Consider the following 16353-nt stretch of genomic DNA (forward strand, 5'->3'; position numbering starts at 1 on the left):
AAAGTGCATGTGTGTTCAGCATGTGGTCTGAGACCATGGACAATATGAATAGGTTTGGTCAAAATCACAGTTAATATACATACTGTACTTTCTATTTTGCCAAATGTATATAACTTGATAGGTCTATCTTTAACAACTGCTGGGGAAAATGTGGGCGATGTCTAAATCTCTGAGCAGGACTGTTCCATAGCAGTACCAATTTACATGTTTTTTGCATCAATGTGATGAAGTACCCTGATGTTCAGGTATTTATTTGATGGATAAGACAAAAACAGTCATGAGCATCTCATTGTTATCTATCAATGTTTTTTCAATTTGATTTCCTGGAAATATACTATATCACAATATAAAATGACATATACAGTGATCAAATATATAATCTACAGTGCTAGCCTCCATTTCATTTCAATATAAATGCTAATGCTATACGTCACCTTTCCCACTGTTCCCCTGCACCAATGGATCTATTTTATACTGTAATAATACTACTGTCTAATTAATGTGCTAAGTAGTATCAAAAAAGACTTGCATCTCAGTCACCCATATAGCCTGTTTTCAGTGCAGCGGTAAAGATTCTGAGTGGTTTTTTTTCTGTCATGCTGAAGTGAATCGGCTCTTGCTGTGAGAAACAGTTGCTGGAGTTTCTTACTCAGTCTGTGAGTTCATGTTTTATTTGGATGAGGTTGGGGGGGTGTCGGCTGCCTTGGCCCTCCCTCCGTAGAATGTATTCACTAAACTGGGATGAGTCCACTCCACCGCCACATGACCCTGTGATCCAGAACCCTCTCTGCTGCAACCGCTCCAACACCTGCAGGCACACAAAGCACAGCAGCACATTTACACACTTCATCCAGAAACAAGATGGAGCCTGTTCAACATTTCGTACATCAATATGAAGGCACTTTGTGAAGATTTTACAAATGTTCCCACTTTAGTGCCCTCTAGATGGGCGCATCAGGGTAAGCAGAGAGGCGGATGAAGTGATGCACCCATCATGCCTAGTGCCTACCGTACAAGCCTGGGGGGCAGTGTTATGATCTGGGGTTGCTGCAGTTGGTCAGGTCTAGGCTCAGCAACGTTATGTTCCCAAAGAATAAGGTCAGCTGACTACCTGAATATACTGAATGACCAGGGGCCTCATTTATAAAGGGATATACGCTCAAAAAATGGCATACGCCAGTTTCTACGCAATGTTTGCGATTTATAAAATACTAACTTGACGGGAAAATGTGCTGTCCTCCACGCAAACTCTAACCCATGCGTACACACTAAGCACACAAACGGGAGAGACGAGAAACTGCGACACCGTTGGCAGAAGGAAGAATGGAGAGAAATATGTGGAAATGGTCAGTGTATGTTTTGGTCATTGGATTTTCTTTTCACAAATGGAAATTCAAAAACAAAAAACGACTGGATATTTGATTTTCGTTTTCAAATTGAAAAACCAAAATTGAAATACAAGGCGTTTTTCTTTATCACGGTCAAAAAGGGATTTACTAAACTTAAAAAACGGGATGATTTTCATTTTCTACTTCTCAAAACAAAAAATAAAATCACTAACGGAAACAAAAAAAACCCCCGTTTTTTCATATTCTGCTACCGGAAGTTGTCTTTCAAAATAAGAGCGCAGATGAGGACGGTCAATCCGCGTATCTACGGTCCATTTGTTTTCACAACGAAAACAGCCAAGACACATATTGAGCCCAGAAAATGAATGTTATTAAGAGCTGTAAATATAATAGGCCTATGTCTAAAATGGACAACATTGTTAGGAGATTTAACCTATACAGCGATTCTGCACTGCGGTCAGCTCAGCCGTCTCTCGAGTTTGTTATCATTTTTTCTGCCATTAGTTCTTCGTGAGATCGATCCTGTTGGACTCAGTAGGCTAGTAGTGAAACTACTCCCACAAGTACTATGAAGTACTTACTGTGTACTTTTTGAGTAACCCTCTGTCAATGTCCCCTCCTGAGAACAAGAATGCATGTTTCTCTGCTATTTTGAATCAGCGTTAAAACACCTTTCTTCATGAGACTGATATTGTTGGACAGAGTATTTTAAGAGGATATGGTAGACATGATATCAGCAATACTTCCAGTCAGTAGTCCGGCAGCAGCATTTTTACCCCTTGGAAAGTCTTGCCCGCTATTTAAATTGACTTTGATTGAAGTTAATAACAATATTGATATAATATAGATATATAGATATAGCATATTTTATGCAGTCTTTCTGAACACTTTTAAAATAAAATACTGCAAATTAAGAATATTTGTAATGTTCTGCACAGATAGTGCCTTAACTTGAATTTGAAAACACGTGGCAGCTTTATTAATACAGCAGATGAAAAGATTTGTGGAAGGATACATTCTTCATGGGCTTTAATGGCTCTCTAGATAAAGGGCGTTTTATGGTTGCTTGTATTATCCTCAGATAGGGGTTTGTTTAAATAACTAGTGACATTTTAATAAATATTGCAAAAAAGGGCTCCAAAAAAGGCATATATCCTGGCCGGCTTAGCCAGTGTGTATTTTTTCAAGCACCACAAGATTCATAGTTTATAAAGTACAATTCTGGGCCATTGATTGTGTCATTTCTCCAAACTCATACAGTAAAAATGGCTGTTTTTGAAGCCTTAAAATGGTGCAGGAAAAGGACTTTACATTGTATTATACTTAAAGACAGGACTATTCAGTTAAGTGAAGAGAAAAAAGGAAAGACACCTGTTATAATGGGTGATGTAACATTAATGACAGACATAATATGAGGTCCTTGGCACACATTTTGTGATCATGGGGCATTACCCTTAAGGCCCCTACACACCAGGCCGATATCCGCCGTCTTGCGTTGTTGGGCGAAAACGGGTTCCTTGTCGCCCAAAGTCAATTTGGTGTGTCCCGAACCCTCGGCCGTAACACGCCTTATTTGGCCTTTCACGATCGACACCCGGCCGATTCAACATGTTGAATCGGCCGGGTGTTGGACACAAGCTATCGGGCCAAGAAACCACTCTGATCAGCTGTTCAGCTAGCAAATGAGAAGCGAAACGGAAGTGAGGGACGTAAACAAACGATTTAAATGTCCTCTCTTACCTCCCACACATAGCAGGGACATCTCTGATATCGGCGGGAGCGTCCCCGGCTGTCCTCTGCTGAGAGCTCCGTGATTTGTTTGGTCAAGTCCGGTTTTTCATCTCATCGTAAATTTAGCAAGAAGTGGCCATTATTACATTGCTGACTCAATAAACTACACACCCGCCAGAACACTGCGATCATCAGATGCAGGTCTATTAACTCTGATTTTATAGTATGTCTGCACTTTGTGCTCATTTCATCATGCATGTATTTTTATATTCTAAAACATGTTTTCGATGGACGAGAGTGAAAATGGAACGGCAACCGCTATTTGTTTGTATATCAGTCTGTTCTTCTTCTCTGTCTTCCGGTTGTTGCCTATTTTGAATGACGAATACACACTACCGCCCCCTGCTGGTAAGGAGAGTTATTGCCACTCACGCATGCGCAGTTCGTACGTGCTCGGCTGTAGTAAAGCGGTGTATTTCAGTGCGACACACGGCCAATACGCAGGAGAACTCGTCGATGGATCTGTCGGTGTCGGATGTCGGCGAGTTCTCTGGTGACTGGCTGGTGTGTCAGGGCCTTACAGCATCAGGACAATATCATATGGAGTCAGACACTGGAAGTGTGCTGGAGGCGTTGACTGGGACTGATGGAAGGATGAGGCTGATGAGACTGAAGAATCTGCGAGGAACGAATTAGCGGCTGAGAAATAGTTATATATTAAAAGACAGCAGCATCATAAGAGGCCAACCAGAGTGACTAAGTGTGTTACTTTGCTGAAGGATATTTGTGACCAGCTATCCAGGCCAGTCTCTAAAGACTTTCCAAGGTGTACAAATGCTGCTGCCGGAGTACTGACTGGAAGTATTGCTGATATCATACCATCCTCTTAAAATACTCTGTCCAACAATATCAGTCTCAGGAAGAAATGTTTTTTAACGCTTATTAAAAGAAAAACATGCATTCTTGTACTCGGCAGGGGACATTGACAGAGGATTTCTCAAAAAGTACACAGTAAAATTACTTCAATGTATTGTTAGTAGTAATATCCTAAAATTATAACAAACTCGAGAGACGGCTGAGCTGACTGCAGTGCAGAATCGCTGTATAGTTGAAATCTCCTAACAATGTTGTCCATTTTAGACATAGGCCTATTATATTTACAGCCCTTAATAACATTCATTTTCTGGGGGGGGGGGGGGGGGGTTCAACGTAACCAGATGAGTGATTACAGCGCCCGGTATCATTTTACACACATTTGTATCACACAGATGCAGGACTTGCACACGCCTGTTATCTAACCGACAGGTCCGCACGCACTCTCCAGCCGAAACTCTCGTTTTATTAATTTAAGCATTTTCTTATTAATTTATGCAGACACACCCCCCCCCCCAAATGCAATACCAGCCGCTCAATGCGCAGTGCATTCATTCACAAAGTAAATCAGGAGACCTTTAAAGTTTTATGTACACATCAAAGTATCAGTAGGCGTGTATGAAACACATGAATTCAAAAACAATTATGTACAGAAACATTTGCATGCGATAGTCCACCTTCTCTTCCCTTCCCTTTCTAACACACGGCAAGTGCAGCAACAGTCCTCGTCTCTGTAATTAGCTCAGTCCGTAGTCCAAAAGTAACTAAAAAATATAAACAATCTCATCTATTCAGGTGAAATCGCCAGCCGCCTCTGAAGGGAAGCCAGAGAAAGCTGGCTTCCCTTGGCATGGCCCTGACCAATCACAGGTTGGCAGGGGCATCACGTGGGCCTCATCTGATTGGTCAATCCCTCAATTCTTTTCACCAAGGGAAACCCAATCTGATTTGCCTCCTCTCGCAACAGTGAATGCAATCTACTGTTTCACCATAACATCTAGAGGGGCGCTGATTGTTTCACTCTTTGTAAAATACTCAATCCCTTTCACACCAACGCAACTCCGGTTCAAGCTCCGTGCTAGAGTTTTTCTGGTTCAGAACCGGTTCTTCGGTTTAGCGCCGGCTCTTTTCACACCGCTCAGAGCCCGACTGGTGCTGCCGCTGCTGCGTCATGACGTCACAGTTTACGTCGCTGAGTTTCTCCCCAACGCCGGAGCTCACCTCACAACAACAACGGGCCGGGGACTGCGTTGCTTTTAATCATACGAAGCCAGATTAAATTAAATAACGACTTCTCCAACCTTATACTTTTCTCCAGAGTGCCGTGGTTCATTGTTTATTAATGTGTTTCAGCGGCATTTACCGACCGCTGCAGTGCTGGCCGGCTGCTCTTCAACGGGAGTGTATTCTCCCGTTAGCTCCGGGTTAGCTCACACGGCTCTAAAGTATTCACTGTCTGACTGTCACACAAGCAGCTGATACATATCCCCAGTTCCCCTTAAGTGAATGTGTGTCAGTCTGAATTGACGCTGTTTGGTGTCAGTCTGAATTGACGCTGTTTGGCATCACAACGCTGTTATGAAAGTTTCTCTGGTATAACATGGGTGATGTTAGCATAGCAACCGAAGCTAAACTGACTACTTGCTAAGCAGTTTTCTACAGGCACTTTTTACCGACGTATTTTTCATTATGATTCTACTTGTGATAGTCGGACATGACAACCTGTGCAGCCCATGTATTGATTCCATCCGATAGCTGCTATAATAACAAACAAAACGTCTGCCTGCTCTCCACAATGATCAATAACAGCGAACGGATGGTCAAAGTAAGGTACAAATAAACAGAATCACACGAAGCCTGGTTAGTGTTGCCTGACTTTATAAAGTGTGTTTTTTTTAACAAGTGTGTGGTTGCGTTCTAGTCACTTTACTCAGCACTACTGCTTGTTACAACTTTTATTTGCCGTACTCGCCTTAAGTGTTAGCTCAGGTTAATCTCGCCCCCCTCCGACGTAAGCGTGACGTATGCGGTTCTTGCTTCTAGACGGACAACTTTTTGGTGCTCGAAACGAACCGGATTCCGGAGCTATGACGCTGCTCCGCTGCGGTGTGAACAGGAAAACCCGGTGCTTTTCAAGCACCAGCACCGAACCGGCCCTGAAACACCGTTGGTGTGAAAGGGGTAAATGAGAGTGGGGGAGAGACGGGCCGGCAGCAACACACAGCAAAGGAGAATTATCGAAACAAAACAAAGTGTTTTTATTTATTTATTTAAATTATAACTACAATCCGAAAAAACAGGGGAAGCCTGGCTTCCCTTGGCCTCCGGGAGAAAACGCCACTGGTAAGCAGGAGGACAGAATTACGTCTAAACTGACGCCGTTTTGCATTTCTATAGGTTGTAGATACGAGCATGGTTTTATATACTATCACGTTTAATCGTGCGTTATGCCGTTTGCCAACACTTGATAAGTCGCTCGTAAAACACAGGAGGTATGGAAACTAAGAACACCATATGTGGTAAATTCTACAGCTAATATAACACAACCCATTAGTTGTATTTCCTTTAACTGGTGGATTATGGATATATAGTTGCTGATCGACAGCTGGAACACAAACCACCAAATACAACAAAATAATTCAGATCCAGTCGTCATGACTCCACTCCGGAGGGATTCCCCGATCATTTCTTACAGTTTCTCATCAAGGGGGTGTCTCCTGTCCCCGGTACAAACACACTGCCTGAGGAAGGTTATGTGTATTTTTTTTGTCATTAACTTTTTTCGGACCACTTATTTATTTATTTTGGTGACGATCCGACCTCCATGCTGCTACTCTGGTTCAAACTGCATCCACCAAACAATATGATTTATCTCGACCTCCCCACAATAACCAAAATCTGACACGGTGTGAGATGTCTTTTTTAGCTGTTCTATCGTCATTTCCTGCGATCTTCTTCATGCAGTCAGTCAAAATGAATGAATGAATGGGCGTTTCTTTGACTATTTATAGGCAAATATGGGCGTTACGAGTCGATTGTGATTTATAAAGGGAAACAGGCGTAGGAAGTGCCGTACGCACTTCCCTCGCCGGTAGGCCTACGCAATGTTTTGTGAATCGGAAAATGGCGGAAAATGTATGTACCTATTTTTGTGCTTTGTACTACGTAAGCAACCTTCCTACGTCAATCCTACGCAAGGCGTTATAAATGAGGCCCCAGGTCTTTCCATCAATGGAGTTTTTCTTCCCTGATTGGCACGGGCATATTCATCGTTGACAATGCCAGGATTCATCGGGCTCACATTGTAAATAAGCATGAGACATCCTTTACACACATAGATTGGCCACCACAGAGTCCAGACCTCAGCTCCATTGAGGATCTTTGGGATGTGCTGAAGAAGACTTTGCGCAGTGGTGCCACTCTCCCATCATAAATACAAGATCTTGGCGGAAAAATGAATGCAACTCTGGTAACATTGCAGCAGATTATCGAAATGATGCCACGGCAGTTGCTAGTTGAATCAACTGAGGCAATGAGGCATGGTCACAGCCAATGATGTTGGAGGCGTTTGTGTCACTCTGAGTACGTTTCTTCTTAGTTTGACCGTCTGAACTCTTTAGTAGATGAGAGATTTGTTTCAGTCTGCAGCTTTATTTCAGTAACGGCCCGTCCACACAGCAGCGTTAAAAAAATCTTGGAGGTGGGCGTATCTGAAGCTTGGGGATTTGCGAGCAAGGCACTAACAACCAATCACATGATTCTCCCGCCCCCGACATACAAAGCAAAAAAGCCCGAAGTAAACTGGATATAAACTCCCCAAACAGGCGAAAACCTACCACTGTCTCTGCCACCTCCCTCCATGCCTGGCTCCTCCGGTTTGTATCCCGGTAGGTAAATAGGGACTGGTCATAAAGCACCGGGTGATTCCCTACCGCTAATTTCTCCTCCATTTTTTGGAATATGAGGAAATGACCTGCGGTATGTCTCTCCCAGCATACACGCGGTTTGATTGGCTAGCGCTTGAACTGTCAGATTTGCATACACGGGATTTGATTGGCTGACGCTTCCACCTCAGCTTCAAAAGTTGAACATTGCTCAACTTTGAATCCTGAAAATCTCCGCTCTGCTGCCCACAATGCAGTTCGGCGAAAAGTGAGGCAAAGTTACGTCACCCCATTCAAAGTGAATGGGCAGAAGCGTTTCAAAGATTTTTTAACACTGCTGTGTGGACGGGCCGTAACTCACAACTCCATCACATGTACCCTCCCGCGTCTGCGCATATAGTACATCAAAGTGTAAGCCTGTGTCAGCATGCAGTTTACCAAAGCGCCAACAGGCGTCACTATATAACAGGCATTAAACAGATGCCCATATCTGTAACATCTCCTTTCCTTTAGCTGTAAACAACATCAGCATGTCACTTTGCCCAAGCTTAGCCACTTTAAAGTGCAGGTAAGTGCTACATTGTGTAAAGCTAACATTTTCAACCTCCAAGACATGAAAACAATTACAATACTGTTTAACCATGCAAGTACCGATACAAAACTATAATAATATCCAACAATCCTTTTTTTTAGTTTATCTTAAAGGGGACCTATCATGCAAAATGCACTTTTGTACGTCTTTTATACATGAATATGTGTCCCCGGTGTTCCAGGGAACTCACCAAGTGTCAGAAAACACAACCCTCTCTATTTTCCTCCATACCCAAATCTCTAAAAAAGGGGCTGCAACGGATCTGATAAAAACTGATCCAGATTTGAACACTTTACTGATGTCAGTAAAGTGGCGCTACGGCAATATTGGGCCAACTCCACCAATCAGGAGGAGACAGCCACGGCCATTGCGGTTCGAAAGCGCTGGAGACGCTGTAGTACATATGCCAGGCCAGTAGATGGTGCTGTTCTGCCCTTACACAAACAGAGCTAAAAAATGTCAAATTGAGCAAAATGAGGCATGGCTAAAATGCATGATCTGTTTGGTATTTTGAAGGAAAAAAAAGTATAAATATGCCTTATATAGGTATGGTCCTACACTATATTATTCAAATATAGCATGATAGGTCCACTTTAACAGTCCAACAGACTTGACAATGTTCCCAGATTTTGCAAGCCGCCGTTTCAACCGCAGCTTCTCCGTCACTCCAGTCACTAACCATAGTTGCAGCAAGCTGTCCGCAACCGGCAGCAAAGTCTTCAGCCTTCGTGACATTAAGCGTTGGGCTGGACTGCTGTCCAACCCCTCTGTGGGCGTGTTGCACCAATGGAGAATGGCCTGCCATTTATCGGTGCCATCCAACTTTGCCCGCTTGCAGAGTGATTTCACTATCTTGACAGCTGACTCAGCTTTGCCGTTTGATTTTGGATGTCGGGGTGAGGATGTGACATGGTTAAATCCCCACTTTGCTGCAAACTTCCTGAACTGTTCACAGGCAAACTGTGGGCCATTATCTGTGATCACTTTGTCTGGCTGTCCGTAGCGTGCAAATTGAGATTTACAGCGTGTGATGAGAGTGTCAGCTGATAGATCCGGCAGAAGATCAATCTGCCAGAAGTCTGAATAGTGGTCCACTAGGACGATGAAATCTTGGCCAGCGTAAGAGAAGATATCCATACTCACTGTTTGCCATGGACGTGTTGGGATATCATGCAACATCAATGATTCCTTCTGCTGGGCTCGTGCATATTCATTGCATGCAGAGCAGTTCGCCACATAGTCTTTTATCTCTGCTCTCATGTTTGGCCAGAACAGCGTATCCCTGGCGCGCCTGTAACATGCCTCCCCCCGATGTGGCTGGTGTGTATGTGTCTTAACAACTCTGCCCTCAAGGCCTTAGGGATAACAACGCACTGCCCTCTGTATAGCACACTGTTTTGCACGTTGAGCTCATCCCTGAAGGGCCAGTATTCTCGCACCAACAGGGGGGTGTCCTCTTTGAAATCAGGCCATCCCCTGAGGATTACTGATGTCAGAGCTTGTAATACATCGTCCATCTCTGTGTGCTGGGCAATTTGGCGAAACCTGAAGTCAGTAACATCCAGATGCTGTGCCTGATCCAGCTCTGAGTCCTCCGCCTGAAAGCTGTCCATGGAACACACCGCCTGTCGTACATATAGTCCAGCAGATATGTGAAATATCTGAAAGAATTGTGCTTTTGATGATAAAAATAATTTGTCCAATTTTGACAAATTTGCAATGGCCCTATAGCCAAAAATCTTCCTTAGGGCATGCTCTAAATTTCATGTTTTTATCATCAAAAGCACAATTCTTTCACATATCTGCTGGACTAATAGGGGGTGTCGGAACCACGACACGGTGGAGTGGCCCTGCTTAGAGTGTCACTGACATACATCTCCGTGCCTGGTTTGTAAACAACATCCAGATTGTACCCCTGGAGCTGCAGTAACATGCCCTGAAGGCGTTTAGGCGCACTCATGAGGGGCTTCTTAAAGATGGTGATCAGTGGTTTGTGGTCTGTTTCTGCAGTGATTGTGTCCCTGCCGTATAGGTACTGGTGAAATCTCTGGCATGCAAAAACTATGCTTAAGCACTCTTTCTCTATTTGAGCGTAGTTTTGCTCAGTCTGTGTCAGTGCGCGTGAGGGAAAGGCTATGGGCTGCCCCTTTTGCAGCAAGCAGCACCCCAGTCCATTCATGCTGGCAACACTCTGGATCGTTACAGGCTTTGTGATGTCATAATATTTGAGAACCGGCGTGTTGGTGACCATCCGCTTTATCTCGCGTATTGCATCATCGTGTTTTGGCAGCCAGTGCCATGCCGTGGCCTTATCCAGGAGTCTGCGAAGAGGCTCACAGATCTCCGATAGCCTTGGCAGGAACTTAGCCAGATATGTCACAAACCCGATCATGCGTTGCACTGCCTGAGCATCCGTGGGCGTCGGCATGTCCAACACTGCTTGAGTTTTCTCTGGGTCGATTTTCAGTCCTTCTGTAGACAGTACATGGCCGTGGAAATGTACAGCTTTGAGCTTGAACTGCAGCTTGCGTTCACTCAATCTGAGCTTCACAGCCCTGCGCCGTTGCATGAGAGCTCTTAAGTTGGTGTTGTGGTCCTCTTCAGCCTCTGCGTCCGTATCGCCACACCCGACCACCAGGATGTCATCCGCAATAGGCTCGATGCCAGCCAGGCCTGATAGCAGCTCATGTTGCTTGCGCTGATAGATCTCTGGCGCCACCGAGACTCCAAACGGGAGTTTGAGCCATCTCATCCGACCCCATGGGGTCCAGAATGTCGTCAATCAATCAATCAATCAATGTTTATTTTTTTAGCCCAATATCACAAATGTTACATTTGTCTCAGTGGACTTCACAGTTTGTACAAAATATCAGTATGACAATACGACACCCTCTGTCCTTAGACCCTCACATCGTACAAGGAAAAACTTCCAGAGAAAAACCCACAGTTTAAAGGGGAACATGGGAGAAACCTCAGGGAGAGCAACAGAGGAGGGATCCCTCTCCCAGGACGGACAGACGTGCAATAGATGCCGTGTGTAAATCGAAGAGATAATATATTTTACAGCATAGGTAGACCAAATGTTTGGAAATGCATGTGTCTATAATAAGAAGATGAATCCACGAGGATGTCAACAATCCTGTGGGAGCCATCAGGGAAGATGAGAGTCAGGCAGGACCGCAGAGACAGGTTCAGCCACGACTCGAAGTCCAGGACTCAAATCCAGAACTCAGGATAGAGGATCCAGGACACAGGACCACAGCAACAGGATCAGCCACGACTCAGGATCCCGGCGTAGATAGACAGCAAAAAGAAATTTGGGGGAAGCTGGGTTATTCGGAAGTACACAGGTACAGACAGACAGAAGGAAGAAGTAAGGTGTCCCCCGACAGTCTAAGCCTATAGCAGCTAAACTAACGTGTCTACGTACATGAAAGCAGTACATGCACTCCCTTAGGATAGGTTGAGGGAAAGGGGTAGCAAGTAAGAAGTAAGGAAGAGAAGTGGAGAGGCACAACGTGTCTATGTACATGCAGTCCCTTAGGATAGGTTGAGGGAAAAGGGTAGCAAGTAAGGAACAGAGGTGGAGAGGCACAACGTGACTACGTACATGCACTCCCTTAGGATAGGGTGAGGGAAAAGAGTAGGAATTAAGATGTATGTGCCACATCTATACCATGAGCGCATTGCTCCTAAAAAGTTTGTTGGCACTGACACCAATCAACAGTTGTGCGTCAACTCGGCAGGGATCAAGGCACGTATATGCCTCTCCCTGATTCCACCGTCTACACACACAACCAAATTACATCTATACCATTAGCGCATTGCTCCTAAAAAGTGTTTCTGGCACTGACACCAATCAACAGTTTCACATTCCCCACATATTCAGTGACATTGTATAGGTTTTCACTTGTATCTGAGTCCCCTTCAGTTTGCTCGACATCGTCAACAACATTAACTTTTCTCGTTTTCTCTGCTCTGCTGCTGGCCTGACATACTTTTGCAAAGTGATTTGAAACGCCACATGCTCGGCAGGTCTTACCATAAGTTGGGCACTGCTCTCTGCCCCGTTTGTGTCCATTTCCTCAGTATTTGCAGGTCCACTGTTGCTCTCTCTCAGCCGCTGTGCTTCTTTCCGCTGTTTTCCACTGTGTTTTGCGTCGTCCGCCTTGCCTGTCCACCAGAGCATTAACACTGTCCGCCTCTGCCTGTGGGCTCTCAATAAGCCTCATGCGTGACTCCGTCAATTCTGCAAGGCGGCAAATCTCCACAGCTGTTGGCAGCGTTAGGTCCCGTTCACGCAGCAGTCGCCGTCTGGTGCTCTCGCTGGCAATACCGAGTACCAGCCTGTCCCTAATCAGTTCATCTTTCAGGTCACGGTACTCACATGATGATGCTTTTTCCCTCAGCTTTGTTATAAAGCTATCGATCGGCTCACCCGGTCCTTGTTTGCAGCATCCGAACGTGTATCTCTCATAAATCACATTTTTTGCCGGCTTGAAATAATCCCCCAACGCATCCAAAATTGCTTTGGGGTCTTTTTTTTGTTCCTCGGTCAGCGTGACGTTGTGCATATATATATGCCGGCACTCGTTCCCCATAACGCACCGCATTCGTCTTTTCGGTCAGACCTGTAGCGAGCAAGAAGTCCTCAAATTCCGCAAATTCTTTCTACAAACCTCCCAGTTTTGGCTATATCACCAGACATATGCATGCCCTCGGGTGCCGGAATACTGTTGGTCGTCATGACGTGAGTTTTCTTGAGCTTTTAGTCCAAGAAGACTGCTTCTTGACACCATGTTTCAGTCTGCAGCTTTATTTCAGTAACTCACAACTCCATCACATGTGCCCTCCCGCGTCTGCGCATATAGTGCATCAAAGTGTACCTGTGTCAGCATGCAGTTTACCAAAGCGCCAACAGGCGTCACTATATAACAGGCATTAAACAGATGCCCATATCTGTAACAAGATGGCTTCTTAAAAGTGAAAAAGGAGCTGTCTTAGCGCTGCCTTTTTGATGATGTGATTGGTGTTAATGTACTGCTTTGTGATAGAAACTCTTGGAGCAACGAACCGAAACACAAAGCTTAGGTAAGAGATCTCAAACAGGTTAATGGGAAGCTATTGACCGTCTACTTTACTCACCCGAAGGACAAAAAACATTCTTCTCCAAGATACAACAAGTTATTGTCTCTGCAGAGAGAGTATGACACCAGAAACATATCTACAGGTGAGATGATGTCCTTTCTGCTCTCTGAACCTCTGTATTAACTGTATCATCTGAAGGAGAAGGTGTTCATGACTTTGCTTTATGCATATTTAGAAGTGAAAAGGAGCTCATCTCTTAACACAGCTGATGCAGAGAGCCTGAGGAACCAGACAGTAGGCTTGTTTGAGATGAGCTGCAGCTCGCCTCGAAAGTAGACGAGGATAGCCGATTGCAGCCGGGGGAGGTCTCAAAAAGCTCGCCTGTAAGTCGGCCGTTTCTTCAATGTCGAGTAGAGCTGCTGCAGAGCCACTATTTCAAGTATACTACGTCAACATGCATTTAAACAGTCATTCGGCGCCACTCGATGACCTAGTATACTTGAAATAGTGGCTCTGCAGCAGGTATACTCGACATTGAGAAAGGGGGTGTTTCTTACCAAGAAGTTGTCGACCAATCACAACATAGCTGACCAGTTAACCAGTCCGAGCAGACTGAGCTTTGGTTTCAGACAGAGGGTGAAAAGAGGTGCTGCTGCACAGGCAGTATGAGAAAAATAAAGTGCTTTTTGAACATTAAAGCATGTAAACATGTCACAGTAGAGGCACCAAATACAAATATGGCCCCTTTAACAGATTGTTGCCCCTGCACCAGACTAGAGCTCATGTCAATTTGAGTCCCGAAAGAGAACTTTTACTTTTATGTTGTCAGCGTCCTTATTTATTAAGATTAATACCTTCTAAGCTGTGGTGAGATGTGAGCTAGTTGGTGTAAATGGATAAAGGCAGGGGATAAACATACATAGCCTACAGACAATGAAACAAAGATAGGAAACACCACCAAATACAGGAATGAAAAGCAGCAACAAAAATAGCTTGTCTTTGGTATTTGGTTGTGTATTCTCACCTCCAACCATTTTTTCTGAGAGCTTTGCACATTGTAGAAATTGGTAAAAATGTTTTCTTCATTTGTATTTCATTCTTAAAGTACAGTGCACTGTCTTCAACTGGTGGACAGTAAAATCAATAAATCAATACATTTTCTCGAGAAGAGGAAATGCGATGGTAGCTACCCTAAAATGATATTGCCAGTTACATGTGGTCAGTGTAAATGCAAAAGAAGAAAAACATTCTATGATTAATGTGTAACTCTGTGATTTACCTGGTGAAGCCTGAATTGATGTGTGTGTGTTTAAATGTGTTGATCATAGCTGAGAAAGAGGGTCACTCTTCATGCTATGTGGGTAAAATCCACCAGCCTGTGGCCTGAAACACCAACATTCAGGAGCAGTCCATTGTTTTGTCTCTCCCTCCCCTCCCTACTGAAGGGAACAGCATGGTGACATTATCTCAGTCTGCCCTCAGGAGCTTCTCTGGCTCTCTCTGTCTCACTGATATTTCCCTTGAGACAAAGCGACACAGACATACAGTAATGAAATGTGTCAATTCATCTCCACTTTTGAAATTCATCGGCTCATTGTCAACGTTTTCATTCACGGCTTTTTGACTGAATATTGATCTGTAATTTAATTAATGAAAAATCGATTCAATGTGACAAGGCTGGAGACAATCTGCTGAGAAGAATGGAATCCAGACTGGAGGCTATCATCACTGGTAATGTGCTTCAATTAAGTAGTTAATGCTTATGTCGATATGATGTTTCAGTGTTTCTTTAAGCAATAGCTCACGACAGGCCGTGGTATATGGCCATTATATCACAGTTAAGGGATGGTTCGGCCCGACGCGAACGTAAAACGGTTACCAAGTGTGGCAATATGAAAGAAAAATACACACTCTAATTTAAATAGTTGTTATTATTAAATAATGATGTTCAAAATAAAATAGTCCCTGCGTTGCCTTCTGCACAAAACATAGTGCGAGGTGGTTGCTATGCAACAACACTAACAGCTAGCGAACATATTAGACAGACAGCGTTGATCGGTTATTTGGCTATTTATTTACATTAATTTGTATGTTGCCATTTATTGTGCACCCACTGAAAAACTGTCCAGCATCAGTAGAATGGCTTACGTGGTTACTTGTATAGGTTGAGGTTGTTCTAGGCTGTTGCTTGGCGTGGCGAGAATATTGCTCCACTTTCTCCGGTCCCCGAGATTCGGCTTCACGTAGCTCTACATGTCGTCGTTTAGGTGCTTTTTTTTTCTGGAGATAGGCACTCCTCAATCCACTCCTCCATAGTAAGGCCACCCCGGGGAGTCGAAGTTAATCTTAAATGTTTCCATGTTATGCTTTGTAAGTTTGTTTCGTAACGGAAGAAATGTAAATATATTTATAAAACGGACAAGTCAAATCAAACAATCTGATTGGTCGATAGCGTTTTTGCGGACCTTTTTGATTACAGATTTGAAAACATCGTTGCTTTCTTTAAATTAAAAGTAGCACAATTCATTATGTCAAACCTTGGAAAGTATCTAGATATCCCTGCCCTAATGCCAAAGGAGCTGCACACTGAATATGTTTTGCCGTTTGATGTCTATGTCTGGACCGCTGCGTAAAAAGGAGGGTTTCTGCCCTGTTACTAATCCGCTGTTTTCTTGTCCCAGTTTGAAAAGCTGCAGGCAGTTTGCTATTCAACCCAACTGTATACAGTTTTTCTCAGACGCGGAGGGATACTGACTTGTTGTGAAAAGTAACTACAATTCTACCCGTGATATACGCTCATTATATCACGGCTAAGAACCAATCAGATTGCTTGATT

At 44.0% G+C, this 16353-nt stretch overlaps 1 pseudogene; it reads right to left on the reverse strand.

The window, feature by feature from the left end:
- Positions 1 to 399: 399 nt before the first annotated feature.
- The window catches only part of LOC117495250, a 22145-nt pseudogene continuing 6191 nt past the window's right edge, over positions 400 to 16353 (reverse strand).

This window comes from Trematomus bernacchii, unplaced genomic scaffold (assembly GCF_902827165.1).
Source record: "Trematomus bernacchii unplaced genomic scaffold, fTreBer1.1, whole genome shotgun sequence".
Lineage (NCBI taxonomy): Eukaryota > Metazoa > Chordata > Actinopteri > Perciformes > Nototheniidae > Trematomus > Trematomus bernacchii.